Below are 13,879 nucleotides of genomic sequence, written 5' to 3'. Positions count from 1 at the left end.
CTAGTCATCAAATATTGCTATAGTCAGAAACTATTTTAGACATTAATAGTTAAGTACAAATTTACAAGTGAAGAGTGTTACAAATTAAGATGCACATAACTTCCCAGAATTTAAATTTAAGGTACATTTTAATAATCAACCCAAAATGATAGGTCTAGAAACACTGTAATACATTTTTAATGTATGTATAAATGTGCATAAAAAGAAGTCATATACCCAACATAAAAGGCTCTACACAAAGGTGAACTCTTAGTATTATTGTTGACAGAACAGGTGATGACAGAAATTGAACATTCATGTTGCGCTCCTCCTCAGTATTTCATTCACCTTTGTGCGCTGCCCTTCATATTCTAAGACACTGTTAGTAATGTTTCTTCAGAAAGACAGGTAGATTGGTAACTAAATATCTGGAAAGCCTTAGGCAGACCTTACCATGGCATTGAACCCATCTACCACCCAGGCAGCCCCGTGCCCCCAGATTTCAGGACTCTGCTAGGCAAAGGAGAGCCAAAGATGAAGGGGGCAAAAACAGCTCTCAAAGCAGGCACCAGAGACACTGCAGCCAGCCTGCAAGGAAAGAGACTGGTTTTCCTCAAAAGAACTGGCACAGCTCCATCAAAGCAAGGCCAGAAGAACAGCCTTGCTCCTTGCCCAAGCCCTAACAAAGGCGAGGCCTCCAGCCCCGTCCCCAGAAGGATGAATTACCCAACTAGAGTTGGCCACCCTCCGGAGCCTCATGGGACCTTGAAAAAACAGATGAAAATGTTTACCATCTGGGGCAGGCAAGATTGGTTAGGGAAGAAGTTCCATTTGTCCCTGAGCTGAGGAACAGGAGTTCTTCACTGTTATAGGGACAGGACGGGGAGAAACAGGGCGATGCTAGGCCTGAACAGCCACCGCCCCCTTCTCTCCCGGCTTACACACCAACTCCCCCTCAGCCTCGCCCCTCCTCTCCCCTCTGACAACTCCAGCTAACAAACCCCCAGAAAGTCTCAGCCCACCGCTGCAAAATTACCTCATGATTCCACAGGTACCGTTTCTGGAAATGATTTCCGTCCAGAGTCATATTCGCACAGCATGAAGTAGGAGCAGGAAAAATAATAGGGCTACTTCTCAAACAGCAAGTCAAAGCAGAGGTCTCTGGAGAGTGTTTATGTTACATACAAAGCTGGCTGGATGACAGGTCTGATCTGGTGTGGCAATTCCAGTCTTCCTGTTGCCGTGCCCTTTTTTAAAATTGGCATGCCACACACACAGTGTGGTAAATGGTGTGGGAATTCAAAAGAAAAAAGCAAGGGAAAACAGCAAGGGAAAGGAGACCTCCACGGGGTCTCACACTGCTCTCACAGTCTTTGCCCAAGTCCAGACTTTGCCTCTCAGTCTGGAAGCCTTTGGAGCCTGATTTCTTGGTTGCCACATTCAGAGCAGACCCTTCTCTCAGGGGCAAATTCACCTTATTGTAACTCATAAGATCCACATGTGTGTATGCGTGGGTGTACGTGTGTAAACACATACCCACAGAGAATGCCAGTGCATTAATTTACAGGGAAAACTCTGTCAAGGTGCCTGGAAACAATTAACATGGAGGCAAATGCATTTTCTTCCTTACAGACACATCACATGGAAATCAAATAATAGAACAACAGAGGAAAACTGCCATCTCTGCCTATCCAAATCCATTACTCTTTACCCTGAAAATTTTACTTCTGAGAATGACTCACCCTCCATTACATCTATGGTTTAGATGGTTGGGTGGGCACATGTCCCAGGTCTGGCCAGTCATGGGGCTGAAACTGCCCCAGCAATTGTTAGGTTTGCTAAACCATGAGGATATGAGCTAGGAGATGCAGAGAGCCACCCCAAGGAGAGAGCACTGGCTGAAGATGAACCCAACAGGTGAGCCAAACGAAGAGGTGGAAAGAGACGTTGCCTGACAATATTGTTAAACATCAGAGTCAACCAGGATCCCCCTTGAACTTTTCATTTACTGGAAACAGTGAATTCCCTCCTTTGCTTGAGCCACTTTGAGGTGGATTTCTATCTCTCACAAACAACAAGAAGTCCTGATTAATACATAAGAGTTTTGACAGAGAAAATGGAATTGGACTAAGAAGAGTTTATAATAGGACTTGAATATTCAATCAGCATTCATTTCAAGTGGTTTAATGCATCTGTGTCTACACCAGGGCAGGCCAGGGCTCATCCTGGCCATCTGTCTGTCCTTTGACACCCGACTAACCTCACTTGCAATGACACATTCTCTTTTAGACCATGCTCATATGGCTAATCCACCTGGCAGGTCTGCAGTCATTCTGTCTCTGCTCCATTTAACCCTCAGAGGGCAATCATATATCCCTAGTTCCCCAGTCCTTAAGGTGATGCATTACTGGATCCCAAGAACTGAGAGTAATAGAAAACCACTTAATAGATTTTTAACTTCTATGGCACCCAAGAGAACTCATAAATCCTCCAGGTTAAGTGGTATGGATTCCTTCCAGTGAATTCTAGCATCAAAAAATCATTTACTGTAGCAAACTTACATAGTCAACGGTTTTCCAACTATCAGGATACATCAATGATATTTTCAATTAAAGTGAACACATAGTTCTTATACTTTGATTAAGGTGGGTTCTTTAAATCCACATGGTTTTAGTTACAAGGAGTTGTTTATGCTTAATTCTATAAGAAGTTCACAGGACAAGACAGAAGTGTGTATCATTGTAAGTTTAGCTCCTATTATAGCTATTTTTATGCAAATAAAGGCTGCAGTGTATTACTTCTTCCACTCAGACACAAATCCTGTCTGTGGTTAGATTCTCTGAGGGCCCCCCCCAACCAGTGCCACTTCCCAGTTCCTTGTCCTAATTAACCAATGCCTTAGAGAGAAGCAAACAGTTGTTTTCTCCTCAAGCTGTTGTCCTCATTTGTTTACATGTCTCCCCCACTAAACTCAGCTCTTTGGATGACTTCATGACTAGTCTAGCACTGTGTCTAGCAGATGCTCTATAAACATTAGTTGAATGGATTTTACACGTGTCAGATTTTTACCAGAATATCTGGTTTGTGACCTTTATGTCACTACTCAGTTTCAAGCATCAAGGAAAGTACTGGAGGGGAGTCTTAGAAGCTTGGTGTCTGCCCTCCCTTCAAGAACAGGGTCCAGATACAGTTTCTTGTGCGCAAGCATTCAACCTTTGTAAAATTTATTCTGCAACCCTGGCTACAACTATCTGGACCAGGGTTTGGTGCCTGACCCAAAGATTTCAGCTCCAGACCAGACATGAGAAAGGCCACTGGCCTACAAGTGGCCAGCCATGAAAGCTCAACCTCAGAAGGGATAACATGTCCTGAACAGTGATCGAGCAACTCAATAAGATCCTTTCTCAGGGTATTTGAATGCAACTTGTACAGAGAAAGTTGTCATATAATAGAAAGGCAAACACACACACACACCAAAAAAAAAAAAAAAAAAAAATCTAGAGAAAATAAAAACAAACTCTAAAACAGGAAACGCCAGGAATAATCAAAAGCTCTGAAGACTCTAGGCAGAAGGAGGTATCTAGGACTGAAGAGAAAGAGAGAAGAAGACAACACAGCAAGAAGCTAAGTATCAGGAAAGTACTCCAGCTACTATTATGTGGTCTGAAATTTCCTTTACAATATAGTTGGAAGACCCAATTAATCAAAAGGCCAGATTAAAAGACAGCTACTGTAAGTTTTCCAACCACCTTTACCTCCACTCAAGAGCTGAGGTTGTCTGCTATCAAAACAGACATTAGAAATCGGTTTTTGTTGTTAAAATTTAAGATGTTCAAGACTTGTGAACTGGCTAGAAATACTTCAGGGGCACCCCACAATTCCATGAAGGGGAATAACCTAGCACACTCACAAGGCTGGACTCAGAAACCTGGCCCCAGCTGGATTCTGCACTGAGGCACAGTTTATTTGGAAGACTGTGGTTGCCCAATGCTAACTCTAAGTTTAACTGAATCCTGCCTCTACAATATTATCATGTTTTCCTCAAGTGAACCTCTTAAGCAAAGGGAGGGACACCAAAAAAGGCAGAGACATAGACTTTATTAAAGCTACAAAATAGGCTTTAGATGTATTTTTATACCCTCTCACAAATTAACATTTGCTTTCATATCTGGGAGCGGGGCCACCAGTGGGAGACCTATAGCCCTCACCTAACTCTAACTACTGGAGTATATTAGTTGGGGGTATAGAGTCAGGTGCTATTACACCGAAACTGAAAAGAAAAGTGGCTTGAACAAGAGACATATTCATGTCTTCACATTTAACAGTTCAGAGGTAACCAGGCCAGGCAAGAGTAGTGTCCATTTCTAATTCCAGATGGCTATTTCAAGTCTCAGCATATCCCAGTCAGCAAGAAGGAGAAAAAGAAATGGAGGGCACATCCTTACCCCATCAGCCAGAATTTGTCACATGATCATGCCTAGCTTCAAGGGCAGCAAAGAAACTAATGTCTACACCAGCAACTGAGGGGCAACTGGGTGGAATTATACTGCTATACATCATGTTGTACATCATTTGGGGGTCTCCTTCTCTGTGCATCTCTCATCACCTGACGGAACTTGAGTGAGGTCTGTTCTTCATGGTAGGGATGACTTCAATACAGGCATTCAAATCATTGCTTAAATAACACCAATAACAAATCCACTATGAAGTCATTACAGAAAACAGACAGATGTTTACAAAAAGAGAAAAGTCAAAAAAATGGTCAATGCTCTGACAGATAATAACTTTTATATTAAACAAAAGCTGGATGACCTGAGACTAAAACACGTCTGTCTTTAATTAGAGATTCTGAGTCACTTGGGAAAAGTAGCTGTCCCTGCTCTACTTTGAAAGGCCCAAAACAGGTCACTGTGATAAGTAAAGCCACTGATTAAAACATTAGTTACTAGTTTTCCTTATTAGTTTTCCAAACTGTATTTGTATTTGTTAGGACTGCTGTAATAAATACCACAAACTGGGTGTCTTAAGCCACAAAAATATAATGTCTCACAGTGCCGGAGGCCAAAAATCCACAGTCAAGGTAAGGGGTTGGCCGGATCAGTGCCTTCTGAGGGCCGTGAGGGAGAATCTGTTCCCGGCCTCTCTCCTTGGCTTGCATTGTAGTTGGCTATCTTCCTCTTATGTCTCTTCACAACATCTTCCCTCCAAGTGTGTCTCTGTGTTGAAATTTCCTATTCTTACAAGGACACCATCCTAACTGGATTACGGTCCACCTTAATCACCTCATTTTAACTTGATTACCTCTGTGAAGACACTATTTGCAAATAACGTCACATTCCAAGGTACTGCGGGATTAGGACTTCAATATACGCATTTAAGGGGGGGACATGATTCAACCCGTAACACAAACTTAGAAGCCCTTTAAATCTGAAACCATACTTTACTACAGTAGTCATGATATCCTTTTTAAAGGCTTTTTACTGGAAAATATAACAGGTAAAGAAAATGCATAAGACATAAATATGCACTGTAACAAATAATTATACAGCAAGCACCTGTGTAATTGTCATTTGGGTCAAAACAGAACACTGTCAGCAGCCAGGAGCCCCTTCCCGATCACAAATCCTTCCTTCCTCTAGCAGGTATCACTATCGTTACTTTTAAGAAAATGACTTCCTCTTTCCTTCAAAGTTTTACACTTCTGAATACATACCAAAAGAGTATAGTTTTGTTTTACCCGTTTTCGAACTGCATCTGAGTGGAATTATGTTGTAAGATATTATTTGGAATCTTCTATCCCCTAACATGTTTGTAAGATTTATCCATATATTTACATTTTAATGGTTCCAAAGAACACTTCATTAACCTAAATCCAATTTTGCCAGTCAAAACTATATTTTCTCCAATTTTTACCATTCTCACTCACTTTTAACATCTGCATATCCTTCAATGTCCACAGAAAAATCATATCTATAGGGGACTTCCCTGATGACAGAGTGGTTAAGAATCCGCCTGCCAATGCAGGGGACTCCGGTTCGATCCCTAATCCGGGAAGATCCCACATGCCGTGGAGCAACTACCGAAGCCCGTGTGCCACAACGACTGAGCCTGCACTCTAGAGCTGATGAGCCACAACTACTGAAGTCTGCGTGCCTAGAGCTTGTGCTCCACAGCAAGAGAAGCCACCGCAGGAGAAGCCCACACACCACAAAGAAAAATAGCCCCTGCTCGCCGCAACTAGAGAAAGCCCACGTGCAGCAATGAAGACCCAATGCAGCCAAAAATAAATTAATTAAATCGTGTCTTTATTTCTTCCGCTTTAAAAAGCATTGTGGTAAAATATACATAAATCTTAAACATTTTAACCATTTTTATGTGTTCAATCAGTGGCAATAAGTAAATCCGTGCAACCATCACCACTATCCATGACCAGAATGTTTTCATCACACCAGACAGAAATTTTCTGTCCTCTAAACAATAACTTCCCATCACCCTAACCCAAGGGGCTGCTCTGAAAAGGCTTGCTCTGGAGGGAAGCCCCTCCTCAGGGCCCTGCCTTTCCCCAGGACCCAGCACCCCACTCGGCTGTCACCCATCAGAAACAGCACCAAAATGCAGCCCCCAGCAGCAGCCCCTTCCCTTTTACTCACTTAAAGCCAAGGACAAGTTAAGCAATTATGTGCTTCTTTAACCTCCTCTCTCAATACGGCACCTTCAGAATGAAAAAAAGTGAAGTAGACAATTACATGTGATGTAGTATCCTTGATGGGATACTGACACAGAAGAAACACACTGGGGAAAAACTAAGAAAACCTGAACACTATGGACTCTAGTTAACAATAATGTATCAATATCGTATTATCAATTATTGCAAATGTACCACTAATGTAAAACGTTAATAATAAAGGAAGTAGCTTCAAGATGGCGGAAGAGTAAGCCACGGAGATCACCTTCCTCCCCACAAATACATTAGAAATACATCTACATGTGGAACAACTCCTACAGAACACCTACTGAACGCTGGCAGAAGACCTCAGACCTACCAAAAGGCAAGAAAACCCCCCAAGAACCTGGGTAGGGCAAAAGAACAAAGAAAAAACAGAGACAAAAGGGTAGGGACGGGACCTGCACCAGTGGGAGGGAGCCGTGAAGGAGGAAAGGTTTCCACACACTAGAAGCCCCTTCGCAGGCGGAGACTGCGGGTGGCGGAGGGGGAAAGCTTCAGAGCCATGGAAGAGAGCGCAGCAACAGGGGTGCGGAGGGCAAAGCGGAGAGATTCCCGCACAGAGGACCGGTGCCGACCAGAACTCACCAGCCCAAGAGGCTTGTCTGCTCGGCCGCCGGGGCGGGCGGGGCTGGGAGCTGAGGCTCGGGTTTCAGGTTTCGGTTGGAGCACGGGAGAGGACTGGGGTTGGCGGCGTGAACACAGCCTACAGGGGGTTAGTGCGCCACGGCTGGCCGGGAGGGAGTCCGGGGAAAGGTCTAGACCTGCCTAAGAGGCAAGAGACTTGTTCTTCCCTCTTTGTTTCCTGGTGCGCGAGGAGGGGATTCAGAGCGCCGCTTAAAGGAGCTCCAGAGACAGGCGCGAGTCGCGGCTGAAAGCGCGAACCCCAGAGACGGGCATGAGACGCTAAGGCTGCTGCCGCCGCCACCAAGAAGCCTGTGTGCGAGCACAGGTCACTATCCACGCCCCCTTTCCGGGAGCCTGTGCAGCCCGCCACTGCCGGGGTCCCGGGATCCAGGGACAACTTCCCCGGGAGAACGCACGGCGCGCCTCAGGCTGGTGCAATGTCACGCCGGCCTCTGCCGCCGCAGGCTCGCCCCGCACTCCGTGCCCCTCCCTCCCCCACGGCCTGAGTGAGCCAGAGTCCCCGAATCAGCTGCTCCTTTAACCGTGTCCTGTCTGAGCAAAGAACAGACGCCCTCCAGCGACCTACACACAGAGGCAGGGCCAAATCCAAAGCTGAGACCCGGGAGCTGTGAGAACAAAGAAGAGAAGGGGAAATCTCTCCCAGCAGCCTCAGGAGCAGCAGATTAAATCTCCACAATCAACGTGATGTACCCTGAATCTGTGAAATACCTGAATAGACAACGAATCATCCCAAATTGAGGAGGTGGACTTTGGGAGCAAAGATATATATTTTTTTCCCTTTTTCTTTTTGTGACTGTGTATGTGTATGCTTCTGTGTGTGATTTTGTCTGTATAGCTTTGCTTTCACCATTTGTCCTAGGGTTCTGTCTGTCCATTTTGCGGGGGGGGGGGTTATTACTTTAAAAAAATTTTTGTTAATAATTATTTATTTTTTATTTTAATAACTTTATTTTAGTTTAGTTTTTTTATATTATCTTCTTTCTTTCTGTCTGTCTTTTTCTCCCTTTTATTCTGAGCCATGTGGATGAAACGCTGTTGGTGCGCCAGCCAGGCATCAGGGCTGTGCCTCTCATGTGGGAAAGCCAAGTTCAGGACACTGGTCCACAAGACACCTCCCAGCTCCACGTAATATCAAACAGCAAAAATCTCCCAGAGGTCTCCATCTCAAAGCCACGACCCAGATTCACTCAATGACCAGCAAGCTACAGTGCTGGACACCCTAGCCCAAACAACTAGCAAGACAGGAATACAACACCATCCATTAGCACAGAGGCTGCCTAAAATCATAAGGCCACAGACACCACAAAACACACCACCAGACGTGGACCTGCCCACCAGAAAGACAAGATCCAGGCTCACCCACTAGAACACAGGCACTAGTCCCCTCCACCAGGAAGCCTACACAACCCACTGAACTAACCTTAGCCACTGGGGACAGACACCAAAAAACAACGGGAACTACGAACCTGCAGCCTGCGAAAAGGAGAACCCAAACACAGTAAGTTAAGCAAAATGAGAACACAGAGAAACACACAGCAGATAAAGGAGCAAAGAAAAAACCCACCAGACCTAACAAATGAAGAGGAAATAGGCAGTCTACCTGAAAAATAATTCAGAATAATGATAGTAAAGATGATCCAAAATCTTGGAAATAGAATACAGAAAATACAAGAAACGTTTAACAAGGACCTAGAAGAACTAAAGAGGAAACAAACAATGATGAACAACACAATAAATGAAATTAAAAATTCTCTACAAGGGATCAATAGCAGAATAACTGAGGCAGAAGAACGGATAAGTGACCTGGAAGATAAAATAGTGGAAATAACTATTGCAGAGCAGAATAAAGAAAAAAGAATGAAAAGAATTGAGGACAGTCTCAGAGACCTCTGAGACAACAATAAACTCACCAACATTCGAATTATAGGGGTCCCAGAAGAAGAGAAAAAGAAAGGGACTGAGAAAATATTTGAAGAGATTATAGTTGAAAATTTCCCTAATATGGGAAAGGAAATAGTTAATCAAGTCCAGGAAGCAGAGAGAGTCCCATACAGCATAAAACCAAGGAGAAACATGCCAAGACACTTATTAATCAAACTATCAAAAATTACATACAAAGAAAAAATATTAAAAGCAGCAAGGGAAAAACAACAAATAACACACAAGGGAATGCCCATAAGGTTAACAGCTGATCTTTCAGCAGAAACTCTGCAAACCAGAAGGGAGTGGCAGGACATATTTAAAGTGATGAAGGAGAAAACCCTACAACCAGATTACTCTACCCAGCAAGGATCTCATTCAGATTTGATGGAGAAATTAAAACCTCTACAGACAAGCAAAAGCTAAGAGAATTCAGCACCACCAAACCAGCTTTAAAACAAATGCTAAAGGAACTGCTCTAGGCAGGAAACACAAGAGAAGGAAAAGACCTACAGTAACAAACTCAAAACAATTAAGAAAATGGTAATAGGAACATACATGTTCATAATTACCTTAAATGTCAATGTATTAAATGTTCCAACCAAAAGACATAGACTGGCTGCATGAATACAAAAACAAGATCCATATATATGCTGTCTACAAGTGACCCACTTCAGACCTAGAGACACATACAGACTGAAAGTGAGGGGATGGAAAAAGATATTCCATGCAAGTGGAAATCAAAAGAAAGCTGGAGTAGCAATTCTCATATCAGACAAAATAGACTTTAAAATAAAAACTATTACAAGAGACAAAGAAGGACACTACATAATTATCAAGGGATTGATCCAAGAAGGAGATATAACAATTGTAAATATTTATGCACGCAACACAGGAGCATCTCAATACATAGGGGAAATACTAACAGCCATAAGAGGGAAAACCGACAGTAACACAATCATAGTAGGGGACTTTAACACCCCGTTTTCACCAATGGACAGATCATCAAAAATGAAAATAAATAAGGAAACACAAGCTTTAAATGATACATTAAACAAGATGGACTTAATTGATATATATATAGGACATTCCATCCCAAAAAAACAGAATACACATTCTTCTCAAGTGCTCATGGAACATTCTCCAGGATAGATCATATCTTGGGTCACAAATCAAGACTTGGTAAATTTAAGAAAATTGAAATCGTATCAAGTATCTCTTCCGACCACAATGCTATGAGATTAGATATCAATTACAGGAAAAAGTCTGTAAAAAGTACAAACATATGGACGCTAAACAACACACTTAATAACCAAGAGATCACTGAATAAATCAAAGAGGAAATCAAAAAATACCTAGAAACAAATGACAATGAACACACAACAACCCAAAACCTATGGGATGCAGCAAAAGCAGTTCTAAGAGGGAAGTTTATAGCAATACAATCCTACCTTAAGAAACAGGAAACATCTCGAATAAACAACCTAACCTTGCACCTAAAGCAATTAAAGAAAGAAGAACAAAAAACCCCAAAGGTTAGCAGAAGGAAAGAAATCATAAAGATCAGATCAGAAATACATGAAAAGAAATGACAGAAAAAATAGCAAAGATCAATAAAACTAAAAGCTCATTCATTGAGAAGATAAACAAAATTGATAAACCATTAGCCAGACTCATCAAGAAAAACAGGGAGAAGACTCAAATCAATAGAATTAGAAATGAAAAAGAAGTAACAACTGACACTGCAGAAACACAAAAGATCATGAGAGATTACTACAAGCAACTCTATGCCAATAAAATGGACAACCTGGAAGAAATGGACAAATTCATAGAAATGCACAACCTTCTGAGACTGAATGAGGAAGAAAGAGAAAATATGAACAGTCCAATCACAAGCACTGAAATTGAAACTGTGATTAAAAATCTTCCAACAAACAAAAGCCCAGGACCAGATGGATTTACAGGTGAACTCTATCAAACATTTAGAGAAGAGCTAACACCTATCCTTCTCAAACTCTTCCAAAATATAGCAGAGGGAGGAACACGCCCAAACTCATTCGTGAGGCCACCATCACCCTGATACCAAAACCAGACAAAGATGTCAAAAAGAAAGAAAACTACAAGCAATATCACTGATGAACATAGATGCAAAAATCCTCAACAAAATACTAGCAAACAGAATCCTACAGCACATTAAAAGAATCATACAGCATGATCAAGTGGGGTTTATCCCAGGAATGCGAGGATTCTTCAATATACGCAAATCAATCAATGTGATACACCATATTAACAAATTGAAAGAGAAAAACCATATGACCATCTCAGTAGATGCAGAGAAAGCTTTTGACAAAATTCAACACCCATTTATGATAAAAATCTTCCAGAAAGTAGGCATAGAGGGAAATTGCCTCAACATAATAAAGGCCATATGTGACAAACCCACAGCCAGCATTGTCCTCAATGGTGAAAAACTGAAACCATTTCCACTAAGATCAGGAACAAGACAAGGTTGCCGACTCTCACCACTATTATTCAACATAGTTTTGGAAGTTTTAGCCACAGCAATCAGAGAAGAAAAAGAAATAAAAGGAATTCAAATCAGAAAAGAAGAAGTAAACTGTCACTGTTTGCAGATGACATGATACTATACACAGAGAATCCTAAAGATGCTACCAGAAAACTACTAGAGCTAATCAATGAATTTGGTAAAGTAGCAGGATAAAATATTAATGCACAGAAATCTCTAGCATTCCTATACACTAATGATGAAAAATCTGAAAGTGAAATTAAGGAAACACTCCCATGTACCATTGCAACACAAAGAATAAAATATTTAGGAATAACCCTACCTAAGGAGACGAACTGTATGCAGAAAATTATAAGACACTGATGAAAGAAATTAAAGATGATACAAATAGATGGAGGGATATACCATGTTCTTGGATTGGAAGAATCAACATTGTGAAAATGGCTATACTACCCAAAGCAATCTACAGATTCAATGCAATCCCTATCAAACTACCGCTGGCATTTTTCACAGAACTAGAACAAAAAATTTCACAATTTGTATGGAAACACAAAAGACCCCGAATAGCCAAAGCAATCTTGAGAAAGAAAAATGGAGCTGGAGGAATCAGGCTCCCTGACTTCAGACTATACTACAAAGCTACAGTCATCAAGACACTATGGTACTGGCACAAAAACAGAAATATAGATCAATGGAACAGAACAGAAAGCCCAGAGATAAACCCAAGCACACATGGTCACCTTATCTTTGATAAAGGAGACAAGAATATACAGTGGAGAAAAGACAGCCTCTTCAATAAGTGGTGCTGGGAAAACTGGACAGCTACATGGAAAAGAATGAAATTAGAAGACTCCCTAACACCATACACAAAAATAAACTCAAAATGGATTAAAGACCTAAATGTAAGGCCAGACACTATCAAACTCTTAGAGGAAAACATAGGCAGAACACTCCATGACATAAATCACAGCAAGATCCTTTTTGACCCACCTCCTAGAGAAATGGAAATAAAAATAAAAATAAACAAATGGGACCTAATGAAACTTCAAAGCTTTTGCACAGCAAAGGAAACCATAAACAAAAGGAAAAGACAACCCTCAGAATGGGAGAAAATATTTGCAAATGAAGGAACTGACAAAGGATTAATCTCCAATATTTACAAGCAGCTCATGCAGCTCAATATCCAAAAAACAAACAACCCAATCCAAAAATGGGCAGAAGGCCTAAATAGACATTTCTCCAAAGAAGATATACAGATTGCCAACAAACACATGAAAGAATGCTCAACATCATTAATCATTAGAGAAATGCAAATCAAAACTACAATGAGATATCATCTCACACCGGTCAGAATGGCCATCATCAAAAAATCTACAAACAATAAATGTTGGAGAGGGTGTGGAGAAAAGGGAACCTCATGCACTGTTGGTGTGAATGTAAATTGATACAGCCACTATGGAGCACAGTATGGAGATTCCTTAAAAAACTAAACATAGAACTAGCATACGACCCAGCAATCCCACTACTGGGCATATACCCTGAGAGAACCATAATTCAAAAAGAGTCATGTACCACAATGTTCATTGCAGCTCTATTTACAATAGCCAGGACATGGAAGCAACCTAAGTGTCCATCGACAGATGAATGGATAAAGATGTGGCACATATATACAATGGAATATCACTCAGCCATAAAAAGGAACAAAATTGAGTTATTTGTAGTGAGGTGCATGGACCTAGGATTCTCTCAGAAAGAGTGAAGTAAGAAAGAGAAAAACAAATACCATATGCTAACACATATATATGGAATCTAAGAAAAAAAAATGGTCATGAAGGACCTAGGGGCAAGACAGGGATAAAGACACTGACCTACTAGAGAATGGACTTGAGGATATGGGGAAGGGGAAGCTGTGGCAAAGTGAGAGAGTGGCATGGGCATATATACAATACCAAACATAAAATAGATAGCTAGTGGGAAGCAGCCTCATAACATAGGGAGATAAGCTCGGTGCTTTGTGACTACCTAGAGGGGTGTGATAGGGAGGGTGGGAGGGAGGGAGATGCAAGAGGGAGGGTGGGAGG

At 41.7% G+C, this 13,879-nt stretch overlaps 1 protein-coding gene across 7 annotated transcripts in view; it reads right to left on the bottom strand.

Moving 5' to 3' along the window:
• HECW2 (HECT, C2 and WW domain containing E3 ubiquitin protein ligase 2) overlaps positions 1–13,879 on the bottom strand; it is a 415,178-nt gene that overhangs the window by 359,945 nt on the left and 41,354 nt on the right. The window lies entirely within an intron of this gene.

This window comes from Mesoplodon mirus (assembly GCF_964341445.2).
Source record: "Mesoplodon mirus genome assembly, chromosome: 8".
Classification (NCBI taxonomy): Eukaryota; Metazoa; Chordata; class Mammalia; order Artiodactyla; family Ziphiidae; genus Mesoplodon; species Mesoplodon mirus.
This window is presented reverse-complemented; position numbering and strand designations above follow the sequence as displayed.